Raw genomic sequence first — 15,554 nt, 5'->3', positions numbered from 1 at the left:
CGCTGGACATTTTCGTTGGTTAAGTTACCTAGATAAAGCACCTCACACGTGTTAGGTACGTCGTATCCCAATATTGCTTTCAATTCCACCCATATTTCTTCCCAATATTAAAATAAACACTTTTCAATGGCTTCTGTGTGCTTTCAACTTGTGCAGATTACAGAATCGTTATTTTATTTTAGAAAAAGTCAGACCGGAAGGCTTATCATTCTTCTCACTAACCTGACGCAAGTCCCCTGTCTCTGCTGTGACTGCAGCAAGTGAAGCAGCTTCTCTCACTAGCAGACAGAACTTGAAGGCATGCAAACATATTGACAGCTCGCTAAAATGTCAGCGTTGTAGCGCAATTTTAACAACATAATTATCATTAACGTCGTAGGGATCCTTCAGACAAGCAAGGGGAACGGTGAAGCAGCAGTCAAAATCACATCATTGACCACCCATAGACGTCAGCATTGGTATATTTTTATTTATAAAGCGATTGGGTAAACTTCCAGTTCCATTCTCTGTCTCAGATCTGGTATCCACCAGCTGCGCTCCTCCAAATGGTTGCTTTTTAATGTACCATGGGTTTTGACAGATCTGGGGGAAACTGCTTTCTCCTACCTTGAACTGTGGGCATTGAATAATCTGCATTTATCTCCATTGATGAATTTAAGGATGTGGTGCTGCCGGCATGTGATGGCATGCATGAGGCCATTGTCTTTAAATAGCTGCTCTTCTGTTTTATTGTGGATTCTGTATTGTTGTATAAGTTGTCTTTAAATAGCTGCTCTTCTGTTTTATTGTGGATTCTGTATTGTTGTATAAGTTGTATTTTAATGTGTGTCATGTGTTTCTGTCCGGATGCTACCTTGGCCAGGTCTCTCTTGTAGAGAGATTTCTGATCTCAATGGGACTTCCTGGTCAAATAAAATAAAATCACGAGTTTAACGTCGTTAACTGAAGTGAAAATGAAATGAACTGCTCATTTTGTAAAATGTACGGTGCTGTGCCTTTTACCAGCCGATGTTAACTTACAAATACAAAATGTTAACTTAGATGGCATTTCTCATACAGTAGCCATGAAAAGAAACGGCGAGGCAGATTCAGCAAAGACTGTGATGTCATTTGTGAGTTTTTTTTAAAGTTGGGTGGAAAGAGAGGACAGAATAGAGAAGAAAGTAAGGATGGACTGATTGCAATTTTGTTGGCCGGTTCCGATTTCCGATTTTTGAATTGTCTGACTTGCCGATACCGATTTATGCCCATTCCGATTTTCTTTCTAAGAACAATAATTGACAGCTTACACAAACATTTTTGTAACTTTGTTTGAAAATTAAGATTCATATAACAATTCATCTCACTCAAACACATCTCAAAATAAAAGTGTTCCAGGTTACTGGACAGAGCTTTTTTTGTGCAAATAGAATGAATACAAAATCAAATCAAATCCAGTAGCATATACTGTATACCCACAGCTATCATGCATTTACTTTTCCAAAAGAAAACAGGTGTAACAGAACATCAAAATGTGATCCATGGACAAGGAGTTTATAGCCTGCCTCCAGACCGTCGAATCTACGCCCACTCCTCTTGAGTAGAAGGGGAAATGAGTTTATGAGTTAACGATTCAGTATGAATATCAGGCGGAGTCCGAAATTTCGTATGCGTTTTTTTTTAACACATTCACTGCCAGCCATTTTTTTTTTACTGTAGGTAGCTTCTGCCAAGCCGTTTTTTGAGGATTCTGGCTCATTTTACAAGAGCCGAGGATAATTTTCTGCTTGGACTTTGTGAACACGAAGTTCACAAAAGTACTAATAGAATGTGTGCTTTCTCTGTCTAAAAGAGTTAGTTTGTAGAGTTAGTAGTTATGTAGATATTAGCCGTTGAGTACAGCATGGTTTCAGCGTCTGAGACAGGAAGCTGAGATAATCGCAGTTTTGTGAAATTCAATCAAACAGGCAGAACAGTCACTTTAACCATTTATTTTTGGCATCAGTGAGAGATCAGACATCTGAACAATATAGTTCTGAACACCCTCTCCCTTAAACTCCTCCCTCCGTGGGCGTGTCTGGTGGCGTTTGTCACAAGCCAGTTTCTCCTGCCTGTCTGAGCAGTGAGCAGCCTCCCTCTCTGGCGGCCCCTCGTCGGCGAGTGTGGCGAGTGTGGACTGTGGATGGGACTCAATCGTTTCTTGGATTTTCGGTTGAGAGCTTTGATGAAGCTTTGTTCGATTCTAGGCTTTATGCTGCCCACCCAGTCTATTTTTGGAACCCCCCACCCTTGTGCGCCCGTGTGCAGCAGCGTGAAAGCGTTTTCGCCTACAGTATGAGAATGAGGCTCGTTCGTTTCTGGGTTTTCGGAATGCGTGCGATTCTGGCCTTTCTGCGGGTGTTTCAAAGTGTGTTTCACCCATAATCTATTATGCAAATTTGCAATCCCCCACACCAGCACCGCTCTCCGCTCTCGGTGTGCTGCTGCTGGCGCGGCCGCTCTCGGGCGAGTCTGGTGACTGATGACTGTAAAATCGCCAAGCCATTTCCTTGAGAATGGCTTTCTCCCGCGGCTGTTTTTGGTTGGCTTTCTCTCTGTCGGGAGAGCACTGTCGCCACTTAGTTGGTCGGTAAAATAGATTATACTAATTCAATACTTCCAATATTTTTATAGGAGACGTGGGGTAGCCTAGGTAAACCCAGCCACCACGTGACCTGCTCTCTCAGTTCCCAGTCACTAGCGATAGTGACTGAGAACAGGTCTGAGAGCAGGTCACGTGGGGGATGGGTTTACCCAGGCTAGACGTGGGGGGCATTGATCCACGTAGCACCGTCAGTTGACGAGTCAACTCGTCATTGGCAGTGAACGGTTGGATTGTGTTTGACGAGTCAACTCGTCATTGGCAGTGAACGTGTTAATCTGCCGTCCGAAAAAAGATTGTTACGCACAGAAAACCTTGCACACTCAGTCCGATGCGTTTTATTATGTTTGTCGTTCTATTTGCAATACAAAACAAATAGTCTCTCCTGTATCCACGTTACAACATGACTGAGAGGCAGCAGCGGTGATGTGGAATGGAGAAGGCAGCTGGCAGCAGGTCGGGGGGAATGGTTATCATCCTGGACACAGGGCTCCATCAATGCTCACGTTCACCTCGCCGGCCTCCAGTAACCGTGCGCTGTGGCCGGTTACTGGAGCACCGCTTCCCGGGGAGAGGGAGCAGAGAGAGAGGGAGCAGAGAGAGAGGGGCCAGTGAGGTTGAGCGAGCCGCTCAGACTCGAGCGTGACTCGGCCACACCTCTGTCTCCACGGCTTATTTTCTACTTGCATGTGTGACAAACTGTGAGCTTTGTCTTCTTCACTGACGGTGAAGATCTTCCACAACGAGGAGAATATGCTGGTGTGTGTGTGGTGTGGTGGCTGCCTGTCTCGGTGCTGGTGTGTGTGGTGTGGTGGCTGCCTGTCTCGGTGCTGGTGTGTGTGGTGTGGTGGCTGCCTGTCTCGGTGCTTTGGGGTGCGCGCACGTCGCGTGAAAAAGGGGGGGAGCCAACCGGCACACAGAATCCGATATGTAGAGTGACCGTCGCAGGTCACCGGTTGAAGCCGATCAGCTGAAAATCGGCCATTTCCGGTCACGTGCCGATCGATCGGTGCATCTCTAGAAGAAAGCCACCAAAACAAGAATAGGTAAGAATAGGACAATGTAAGACCTGTAGTTAAGCTCGCTAGTACAGTGATTCTCAAACTTTTCCATATTAAGGGCCTCTAATTTAGTATGCATTACGGGCTAGACAGACTCTAATTTGATTATATTTTGTCTCTCTGAGCCAAATCTGGAAATATATTTTATTGTTAGATATGATTTTATCCAGGATTCCAATAAAAATTGCATTGTAGGTAGAGAGGTTCAAGGTTCAAGTTTCAAAAAACTTGAATGTCCCCGAGGGGCAATTTGGTTCACAGTAAGTAGTCCAACACAATACAGATAAGAAGATAAAGACAAGAAATAAAACTAGAACGACCGCAACGCGGACTTATGCCTCCGCCATTAGTTAATTCTTGAGTCCAAATCGCCATTTGAGGCAAATTGGAAGAAATTCCGTCAAGGCGCTCCTGTGATGTTGCGTTACAGAGCTTGGAAATTGGGTGTGTGAGAGGTCACAGTGACCTTGACCTTTGACCACCAAAATGTAATCAGTTCATCCTTGAGTCGAAGTCGATGTTTGAGACAAGTTAGATTAAATTGCGTCAAGGCATTCCTGAGATATCGCGTTAACAAGCTTGAAAATGGCGTTTGAGAGCTCACCTTGACCTTTGACCTTTGACCACCAAACTCTAATCAGATCATCCTTGAGTCTAAGGCGATGTTTGAGGCAAATTTGATGAAATTCCGTCAAGGCATTCGTGAGATATCGCATTAACAAGCAGGAAAATGGCGTTTGAGAGGTCACAGTGACCTTGACCTTTGACCTTGGACCACCAAAATGTAATCAGATCATCCTTGGGCCTAAGTGAATGTTTAAGGCGAATCTGATGAAATTTTGTCAAGTTGTTCCTCAGATATTGCGTTAACAAGCTTGAAAATGGCGTTCGAGAGGTCACAGTGACCTTGACCTTTGACCACCAAAATCTAATCAGATCATCCTTGAGCCTAAGTGAATGTTTAAGGCGAATCTGATGAAATTTCGTCAAGTTGTTCCTCAGATATCGCGTTAACAAGCTTGAAAATGGCGTTCGAGAGGTCACAGTGACCTTGACCTTTGACCTTGGACCACCAAAATCTAATCAGATCATCCTTGAGCCTAAGTGAATGTTTAAGGCGAATCTGATGAAATTTCGTCAAGTTGTTCCTCAGATATCGCGTTAACAAGCTTGAAAATGGCGTTCGAGAGGTCACAGTGACCTTGACCTTTGACCTTGGACCACCAAAATCTAATCAGATCATCCTTGAGCCTAAGTGAATGTTTAAGGCGAATCTGATGAAATTTCGTCAAGTTGTTCCTCAGATATCGCATTAACAAGCTTGAAAATGGCGTTCGAGAGGTCACAGTGACCTTGACCTTTGACCTTGGACCACCAAAATCTAATCAGATCATCCTTGAGCCTAAGTGAATGTTTAAGGCGAATCTGATGAAATTCCGTCAAGGCGTTCCTCAGATATGGCGTTAACAAACATCCGTACGGACGGACATCCGTACGGACGGCCGGCCGTACGTACGTACGTACGTACGGACGGACAACCCGGATCCATAATGCCTTCGGCCTGGCTTCGCCGGCGGAGGCATAATAAATTTCTCATGGACCCCTTGTGTGGGATCCCATGCACAAGCACCTTATGTGGCTGGTAGCCTCACGTTGTAATGTTGAATGTGGATGATGTATGTATGTATAGCTATTTTCACACATGAACTCCGGATCAGGTGAGGGTTGCCCCCCACTGAGCCTGCCCCGGATGATACGTGAAGTGTACCCTTTCACACATGAGGCATGTTGCTTTCACACATGAGTAGCACCTCCGCAGAGTTTGTAAAGTAGAGAGGGGGCGGGCGGCGGGGGTGGGGGAATTTGGGCATGACCACACGAGTTGTGAAAACTAAAAATACATAATGGGCGTTAACTGCCTAACGTTCACGGCATATAATCGTTTGCGCATAACGTTAGTAAGTAATTAATTAAACAACCCTACAACTCACGCCCAGATGCATCGATTTCCTCGAGTCGCAAGCACTACAAACAAAACAGGTCTTTGCTATGTTCAGTCCTAAAATGCATCAAACCTACTAGAATTATACAGAATACAGGAAGCTAGTCGTTTTTACCTTCAAAATAAAATAAATGTTGTATTACTTAGTAACAAAAAATCTGAATGTCGACTCACTACGGGTTAAAATTGACTTTTCGAAGGGAGCAGATATTCTTCCAGTTTATCTCCGTTCTGTATCTTTCGAAACACACACAAAAAAACATTACACGTGCATTTACTTTATTTATTGCGAAGGTTATACCCGGAAGTTTTCGTTTTATACTGCCTGACTTGATGCTACTTGGAATTTGCGGTTCTGCCATTGAATCTTCACAAACGCTGTGTAAACGTTAAATCAAAGACATGAACGCAACCAGATCCAGATACACTACCTAGCGATGTCCAATACTGGGAAGCGGGACGACCCTCGCGTCCAAAAATGCTTATTAAATGTGTGTGCTGTGCGAAGCTATGCAGACATGAAATCGGATCAGAGCCATGAGCCTTTCAATCCAGCAACATGGCACAGTCGCACACGGAGCAGGTTTGAGGCGCTTCATTCGAAAAACTGCATGATGTTTTTTTGCTGCTCATTCACATCGACTATTTATATAATAATAATCTGTCACGCTGGCTTTCTGTCTGTCCTCATGCACTCACGAGCTGACTACTTCACGGAGCTCTGGAGGGGGGGGGGGGGGACAATCCGCCCCTGTGTGTAGGGCAGGGGCTACACTTCCCTCCGGCTAGGATGAGGCTCGCGGGAGCGCGCATGAGCCTCGAAAATCTGTTCACACATGACAGCCAATACGGATGGCCTCTAGATAACTCCTGAATTCCAAACATGTGTGAAAGCAGCTTATGTATGTATGCTTATTTTTCTTTTCCTGTGTCAGAGCCTGTTTGTTTGTTTTGTTCGTGTATTGTTTGTATTGTTCTAAGAAGATTTGAACATAAAATATTGGGGGGAAAAGGGAGTGAGTGACCAACACAGACTGTAGTTAGTTACAGCTACAAACACACATTCATCCACATGTTTGTGCATTTGTCAGTACTGATGACAACCTGGCCATGCAGCATGGAGAGGCTTACTGGGGAGTAAATATTTACACTCTCTTCTGCCAGCCCCACAGGACTTCAAAAGGCCCAGCCGGGCTCCATGAAAGCTGATCACTGTGTTATGCAACCAGTCAGAGAGTATCAACACACTGCACCACCCCAGCCACCCCCAGTGTAACATAAGAATAACCACCAACCACCACACTGCTGTTGGCTGAAAAAAACATGATCTTGGAATTAAACAAGGTTAAATTATCAAAAAATATTACAGAGAGAGGGTTAGGGTCATGTCAAAAGTCAAAGTGACACTAAGATAACTTGTAATCTGTACATATACAGGTACAGTATTTCCTCTGTGCAGGAGCCAAGGGTGTGTTTGACATTTCATGTGCAAACTCAACACACTGTGACTGAATGAATGAGGGACTATCACTGGGCTGGCAGTCTAATGATGCATCCAATCCATCCAGCTCTGAAACAAGACTTGTTCCTGTGCACGTTACTACAAGCTGTAGTCAGCGCTTTGTTGTTGTAGTCTACTCTACATACAACAACAAGGCCCTGCAAAACCTGTGATACCAAACATTCAGAGTTTATCGAAACTTACAGACCATCAAGGACAGCGTATTGTGAAATATTTATTTCTTGCCATTTTGTTTTACTATTTTAATAATTTGGGTGTTTTACTGTGTTACTATTTGATATTGTGATACTTGGTCTAGTGTAAATAGCCAAGTGTGGTAGTTTGAGAACCCTGGCCCACACGATAGTTAGGACACTTTTAAAACTTAGAAATGGGGAGAATAAACAGATTCTTTTGCATGAAACATGAGATGAAAAGAAGGCCGATCCTTTCATCTTAAAACAAAGGTTACCAGAGGCCATCACCATTACATAACACTCTTATGTACAATGGTCATGCATGCCTAGCAGCACTCTGCTGCAGTCTGCATTACCTCCTTTGTTTACACAGCTTTAATTAGAGTTCTATTTAACTTACACATCTAATTTTTCTAATGATGTCGAACACTATTATCAGAATTCTTTCATATGAACTGCTAGATCATATAGACAAGTGAGTGAGGGCTCAAAGGAAAAACCAACAATCTTAAAATGAAATCACGCTGGTCTTGCCAATGTCATACAGCCTAGCCTACCCTTGCTCCTTAGTTGAGCACATTATTAACAGGGGCTGACCTCCTTTTCCTACAGAAATATTGCAGGCACTCACTCTGTTCAATAATACAACACCACGGCCCAAACTGAGGAAATGGAGAGGACAACAGAGCAAGAAGAAGCCTTTAGCAGGAACATCAGCCATAATTTATGCAACATCCATTTTGGCAGGGGGAGGTTTTAGGTTTGGTTTCCCTATAGATTTATATTGCAGTAGCAATATAAATATAATCAATTTCCTATATTTTTTTAATAATAACAACATTTCAATTATTACGTCTAAAACATTTGGACTACATTTATTTTGTTCAGGTTGGCTGTAGTAGCCACCAGCCACAGTATTTTTGTGAATGAGATTCACTTTGTCCTTGATGCCCTGATGAAGACTATAGTCTCTTTCACACCGGCCTTGAAAGCCGAAAAATGCACGGAAAATAGGATTCGCGCCTCCGATGTGAAAGTCGTGAATGCGCTTTGGTGGACAATTGTTTTACGCCTTTTGTCCCGCGACGGGAGGTAGTAACAGCGGCGGGTTACCTGGCAACCCGCCTCCACTTGAAAGGTCGTCGCAGCGAGCCGGAAAAGGTGGGAATGGTCTGCTCATTCATAAAAAAATGACAGGGGAAATCACCTCATGTGATCAAGAAAAGTGCAGGAGTGAAAGTAAAAAAAGTAGCCTATACAATCATGACTGCAGGGACGCCAGGAGGAATGCTCCGTGCGGTTAGGCTTTATGCTCAAACGATGTTGACATTAGTAGGTAGGCTACAATTAATGGATATAATAATAAGCTTCAGAGGGCTATAGCTGTCTGTGGCGAGTTGGTCTGACTCAGACCAGGTTATTCCCTCTCGAAATCAGCTCTGTGCATTCCCTTACAAAAACTACTAACGTTATTAGTCATGTGCATTTATAGCCCATACTATTCCCCCGACGAACGTTATGCAGACTGCAGCTGTTTGATATGCGGGCGGTCGTGTATCGTTTCAATTTTAGTAGGACACCATATCGATCTGCCCGCCCACCTTGCGAGTGCGGCGGCGGAGCCCGTTTTGGCGAGTCCGCCCACCATGCGAGTGCACCTATCCTCTCCCAGCTCAGCGGACTAGGAGAAGGAGGGAGGGAAGTATTGTTGTTGAATTAATTCGTTCATCATACAGTAGCCTAGGCTACACTAACCTATGAAAATATTTATTTGGGCTAGGAGGAGCTGGAAATCCCTCCGCTCGCCTTTCAATCCGGGAGCAGGGGATTTCACCTGAAAGTACACCACAGCACGGGAAAGTGGCCGTGCTGCTTGGCGCTGTGTGAAAGCAATTTCTGTGGCGAGGGTGCGAGCTTTGCGGGACTCCTAAACGGCAATTTTTGCGCGACCTGTGTGTGAAAGAGCCTTATGTGTCGAAACGCGTAGACGTGAAGCCACTTAATTAAAGGCTTTTTAAAAATTCTGCAAACAGTGTGCCTTGGTAGTTTTTTGGTTCTGACTCTTCACCAAGTTGAATTTACTATTAAGTCAACCATCTTTGTTTCTACTAAAAACTCACCTTTTCAGGCTACACCTGGGCCCTTCTTGAACTAACATCTTTTAATTATTAAAAATATATCTATTCCTTTCTCAAACTTACTAATGCTACATGTTACTTATTCTTTCTCAAACTACTTCCTACATGGTGCTACTCTAGTCTATCAAAATGTCTTAACTGTCATTGATTGTGTTGCATAGTTGTTTTCTGTACTGTTGACAAATGTGATATTGTACGTCGCTTTGGATAAAACTGTCTGCTAAATGACATCATGTAATGTAATGAATGCAGTTGGGCACCGAGTACGAGCGAGCGAGCTCGATTGATTGACTCACGTCGGACATAAGCTGGGTTTCCATCCAAATGTATCGCAACTTTTAATCGAATTTTCAGAAAGTCGTCAAAATAAAATGCGAAACAATGCGCGTTTCCATCTACTGCTATTTTGCGAATTATAGAGCTGTCAATCACCTGGTGTTTGAGGCTGTCTGAGCTGCTGATCAGCTGCTAGACCAGATATACAGCTCTGTTAAACACATCTAACGTTATTCATTTAAAGTTTCTTGATGATCTACAAGTAGACAAAGGTACCATAACGCAATTTCTGGATTACCAGGTGCGACTCGACAAGCATAGTTATAATCCATGGAGCATGCAGATAGTAAATGAATGCAATTTCATTCAATTCTAGACGTGAGTCGCCTTAAAGTTAATATCCCAGTCTTCTTCTGTTTACCACGGTGGGTATTGTGCTGCATATTTACCGTGTGTAGCCCTATTGTGTGGAGGCTACACACGGCATGTCATGTTTTGCAGTGATCAAGGCAAACTGCCTGGTTTTTGAATGGAGAGACAACGGAATATCGCTTCGTCTGTTTCCACCGCAGGTTTCGCATTTTCCTTTTATCGATACACCCGACTTTTCCGCCTCCCTCAAGCGTGATTTTTTTTTTGCGAAATTAGACAGCGTTTCCACTAGGGATGTTCATCAATTATCGAAAATCGATAATTGATCATTAAGGAATTGAATCGATCATGTGGAATTTGGATCGATTATTGTTATTATTATTATTATTATTATTTTTTTTTTTTGTGGACTAGGTTTGGGTGGAATTCGTTCCTCCTCGCCCCACTCCATTGCACAGCTGACTAACGTGAGGTGGAGCTTCATATAGTCTCTAGTTTTCTGGCTGGGCACGGGCCTTTGTGCCAACAAAACTGTTTTAAACATGGGGAATTCACACCGGCATGCTGTCAGCTAAGCTGGAAGACGCTGATTGCCTTACATCATATAACCTGACGTGTAACATGTTTGTTTACCTGGCCACAGCGCTAGTGTCTGATATTCTTACTACACAGCGGCATCGCCATTATAGCTGGCCGAGAACGCACAACGTTATTACCAGACCAGAGTAAAAAAAAAATATATATATATATATATATTATTATTATTATTACGCTATCGATAATCGATTCATCGATAGTTAATTTTCCCGATTTTCGATTATGGAAATTTTTCAAAATGAACATCCCTAGTTTCCACTCTGTTTTTTTATGCGCAAATTGAAATTTCGCATAAACACAGGTGGATGGAAACCCGACTACAGTGCCTGACAAATAACATTTGCTGTGAGGAAGGTTCCTTTTTTTAACACATTGAGTGCCAGCGACGCCAAATGGCGTCAGGAGAAATTTACCGTAGGCTGCCAGCGACGCCAAATGGCGTCAATAACTCCAAATTCATATTTTGACGGGGGGATGTCGATCTAAGCCTCTTACATCGCCTCTTACAATATGGGAGCTATTGAATGTGTCTAACCTATTTTACAGAACCCTTAGGTGGCGACAGTGCCCTCCCGATTAGACAAAGGCCAGGAGAAAAGAGAGAAGAAGTCATGAGGAAACGGAAATCGCATCGATATGCTTGAAGCATAACGTTAGCTGTGCCTGTGAACAGCAGTCATCTGCTGCCACAATTGAGCCCCATCCGTGTCCGCTGCGATAGTCCATCCATATGATTTAGTTGCCGACACGGCGACACCAGCGTCTTTCTGAAAAGTTACATTATTCTCAGCTGGGAGCCGAGGACACGCTGTAAAAAAGCGGGGGGATGCAGGCAGCGGACTTTTCAGTGCAGATCAAACTCAGAGCAAACCGCAGCAGAGACACTCGACTCCTCCCACCACGGAGGAGGAGGAGGGGGGTGGGGCACGCAGGGCACTACAGCATACAACCATTGACAGTACACACACACCCAGGCAGCAGCAGGCTCGATGCATAGAGAGCAAACAAGCTAGAATAGGCTATCTGATGTCCACCAGCAGTAAATCAAGACCAGCAAGAAGGTGTAGGGTCTGCGCACGCAGGGGCCAGCGCTGCTGGTTGCAGCTAAAACATATTATTTGGCCAAACAAAATTCCTTTGTTTTCACTCTTTTATTGAAGGAAATTATTTTTGAGGTGTCATTATATCAGAAAATATTAGCTTCAGAGTCAATGATGTGCTTGAAATGTTTAATTTCACAAAAGGCTCATTATCTCAGCTTCTAGAAAAAAATTGCTGTTTTTGGCTAAATCAAGCTATCTTCTCCGGCTCATAACTAAAGAACGGAAAATGGGATCAATAAACTTTTTTTGCAGATGATAGAAGAGAGTCTCCTCGTTCTTTGTGCGTGTTCGGTGTTTACATCATAATATCACACAATATTCTGTGGGCCTCGAGAAATCACTGAAAACGCTCTGAAACTCTGGCACTGGGAGCGTCCGTTCTCCAAAAGTGGCTGGCACTCAATGAGTTAAACAACTCGAGTTTCTCATAGTCGTCCAACTAAAAAAATTCAACATAAATAGAAGTCATTTTAGTAAAAAGTATGACGCTTACTTCATCATAAGCAGTACAATGGAACAAGAAATTAGTCTTGTTTTCAATTTCATGTAATTCACACAATAGACAGTCTTCAGGGGTAGCATTAAGCCTACCAGTTTCTAGTGCTAAGGGAAGAGTTCCTGAGCGTAAACTGAACAAACCGAGATCTTTTTCGTCTGTTTAAGTCAAACTTCACATAGGGTTCTACACAGTAACTGTCTTTTATGAGACGATTGGTTCTTAGTTTTGGTTTATGCCATAAGTAGTCAACAGACCATTTGTCTTTGTACAGAATAAACGAGAAGTCTGTCTGATTTACTCCGATTTAAGGATTTGTTAAGAGTAGCGTATGTATGGTACCTACCTTTCCAGCTTTTGCAGCTCCGAACCGTAGTTGGGAAGCCTCTGGTGTTGTGCTAGCCTATTTTAGCGTAGGCTGGCTCATAGCTGGTAACAAGCTTTTTACTAGCTCTTTATTTTGTACAGCAGCGAACATAATGCACAGCCTCTCACATGCTAAGCTCTTTTTCTGCTAACTATGCTAACTTTACTCATTTAGCATTCTGCAACTGCAGCAAAAAACACGCTCGCTTCCTACTACGTCTACCACACCCGCGCAGGTTACCCACTAAGCCACCTTAAAGGGATAACGCTTGATAGAGCCATTCCAAGTCATTTGGTGAAAATTCCGGTCTTTTTCATATTGCAATATAGCAGAAACAAAACAAAATATATTGCAAAGTCAGTTTTTTCCAATATCGTGCAGCCCTAAGTTTACATTATGCAACTGTGTCCTGATTCGGCTTGTTTGATATAATCGTCATGGCTCCGACTGGCATCGGGAGGCAGTATACACAACATTTAGAATCTGGCACATTCTAATCACCAGTACAGGTTCTGTACAGTCAGACACCAGTACAGATTCTACACAGATTTTGGTGGCAACTAGCACAACAACTGCAGACTAGTGTAGACAAAGACAGACTGTCCCAAACTGGAAATCCTGTGTTTAATGGGGGAATTATCTTGTAGTGTACCCTCAGCTTTAGAGTTGACACAAGCCGCGGGGGAACTAGTTGTGGCGTGTGTGTACCATTTTAGCAATGGGCTTATGAAATGACTTGGAGTGGTTGGGAATCACTGCTCTAGTGTCTCATGGAGGGCTGTAAATTGCCGGTCACAGAATTGCTTCACACATTGAGCCACTCCCGTTGACGTCAAGCCCTAGTGATTAAGAGATGAGACAGAAATACCAAGATCAGAGCAGCACACAAACACTAGTGAACAGAACACACTTTTATCAAACCAGTTTGCAACGCAAGATCTACTTGAGTAGAAAAACTGTATTACTGAAACCAAACAGGATCAAGATCTCTCGGTCAGACCAGTTTTCCAAGCATGGGTATACTCCATGAGCATATGGGTATAGTCCATGAGCATATGGGTATAGTCCATGAGCATATGGTTATAGTCCATGAGCATATGGTTATAGTCCATGAGCATATGGTTATAGTCCATGAGCATATGGGTATACTCCATGAGCATATGGGTATAGTCCATGAGCATATGGTTATAGTCCATGAGCATATGGGTATAGTCCATGAGCATATGGGTATAGTCCATGAGCATATGGTTATAGTCCATGAGCATATGGGTATAGTCCATGAGTAGGGATGCATCGATTATAAATTTTGATGTACGATTATAGTCTGAGAAAAAACCACGATTATCACGGTTTCACGATTATTGTTATGGACGTATAAAAATCACATGAGCATTCTTTAAATAGAGGTTTTATTGTATTTCCCCCACAATCTTAACAGTTGCTGCCTTCGGATTAAAAAAAGAAGAAAGAAAGGGCAGATGTACTCAGCAAAGATGGATGATTTAATATCCCATGGCTCTGACCTAATCAAATCTAACTGACATCACTATTGTGAACATAAAACAAACAACATTTCTGATATATGATTGTTTTAGTAAAGTGTATCACTCAATAGTCAATACAAAAAATATTTTATTATTATTTTATAGAAGCGAAAGTCTATAGCTGCTTAGTCTGCAGAAAAAACACAAAAGGCATAGTAACTAGACTCTTTATTGGCATGTTACTGGCAACTAAATGGGCCGTCTGAATGTTGCATTGGGGTCAGTTCTATTGAAGTGATGATGGGGCAGGCATGGAAAGCCTCACTATAAGCCATCATGTGTCGTTTCACTTTTTACTGGAAAATGCTCCCTCTAGATTATAGAAAGGACACTCTGTGGTGTTGACTGGTGTTTGTTATGTAAATGTGCGCATTTGTTTTCGTTGTCTCAGTCAGATCATGACTGCCAAGCAGCTAGCTACGTTAGCTTCACGTTATTAGGCCTACATGTAACGTTAGCGGGTTGCTTTTGGAGTTGACACAAACCCTTGATGTTTCTTTTTGTGTAAAGCATGAGGTTCTCTATGGTTTACGCCAGCTCTGGGAGCATGAAGTGCTTTAAATGCGGGGATGTTTGGTCACAACGAGCTCGAGGACCGCTGCCTATTGAACTATGTACGCTAGGCCATGGCCAGCTTGCTAACATTAGCCACAACAGCTAACGTTAACGTCATTGACTGTATGTTAACGGTAAACAAATCCGCTGCCTCCTCCCCATGTTTGGTTTAACGTAACACCAGCTCAGACTTTCCCCTAATCTCAGAAACCTTGCGGGACATGTATTGCAACATTTATTTTGGTGCTGGCGTCCATGGCTAGGCTACCGACTGACTACTACTGGGAGACATGGCAGCTGCCTGTGTTTGGTGCCTCCGCTAAATAGTCCGTGCGGGAAACGAAGCGAGAGAGACAGGTTCTTCACGGGAGTTTTAAACTGACGAACTGTTGTGAAACAAAACACTCGGTGTAGCGGAGCCTCTGCGGTTATATAACCGTGACGTTTTAAATCGTGGTTAATAGTCAAACCGGTTAACCCCTGCATCCCTATCCATGAGCATATGGTTATAGTCCATGAGCATATGGTTATAGTCCATGAGCATATGGGTATAGTCCATGAGCATATGAGTATAGTCCATGAGCATATGGGTATAGTCCATGAGCATATGGGTATAGTCCATGAGCATATGGTTATAGTCCATGAGCATATGGTTATAGTCCATGAGCATATGGGTATAGTCCATGAGCATATGGGTATAGTCCATGAGCATATGGTTATAGTCC

The 15,554-nt window shown here is 43.2% G+C and overlaps 1 protein-coding gene across 1 annotated transcript in view; it reads right to left on the bottom strand.

Annotated features, from left to right (window-relative positions):
• hif1aa (hypoxia inducible factor 1 subunit alpha a) overlaps positions 1 to 15,554 on the bottom strand; it is a 57,573-nt gene that overhangs the window by 35,495 nt on the left and 6,524 nt on the right. The window lies entirely within an intron of this gene.

The sequence above is a fragment of the Poromitra crassiceps genome (genome assembly GCF_964638095.1).
Source record: "Poromitra crassiceps genome assembly, chromosome: 3".
NCBI lineage: Eukaryota > Metazoa > Chordata > Actinopteri > Beryciformes > Melamphaidae > Poromitra > Poromitra crassiceps.
This window is presented reverse-complemented; position numbering and strand designations above follow the sequence as displayed.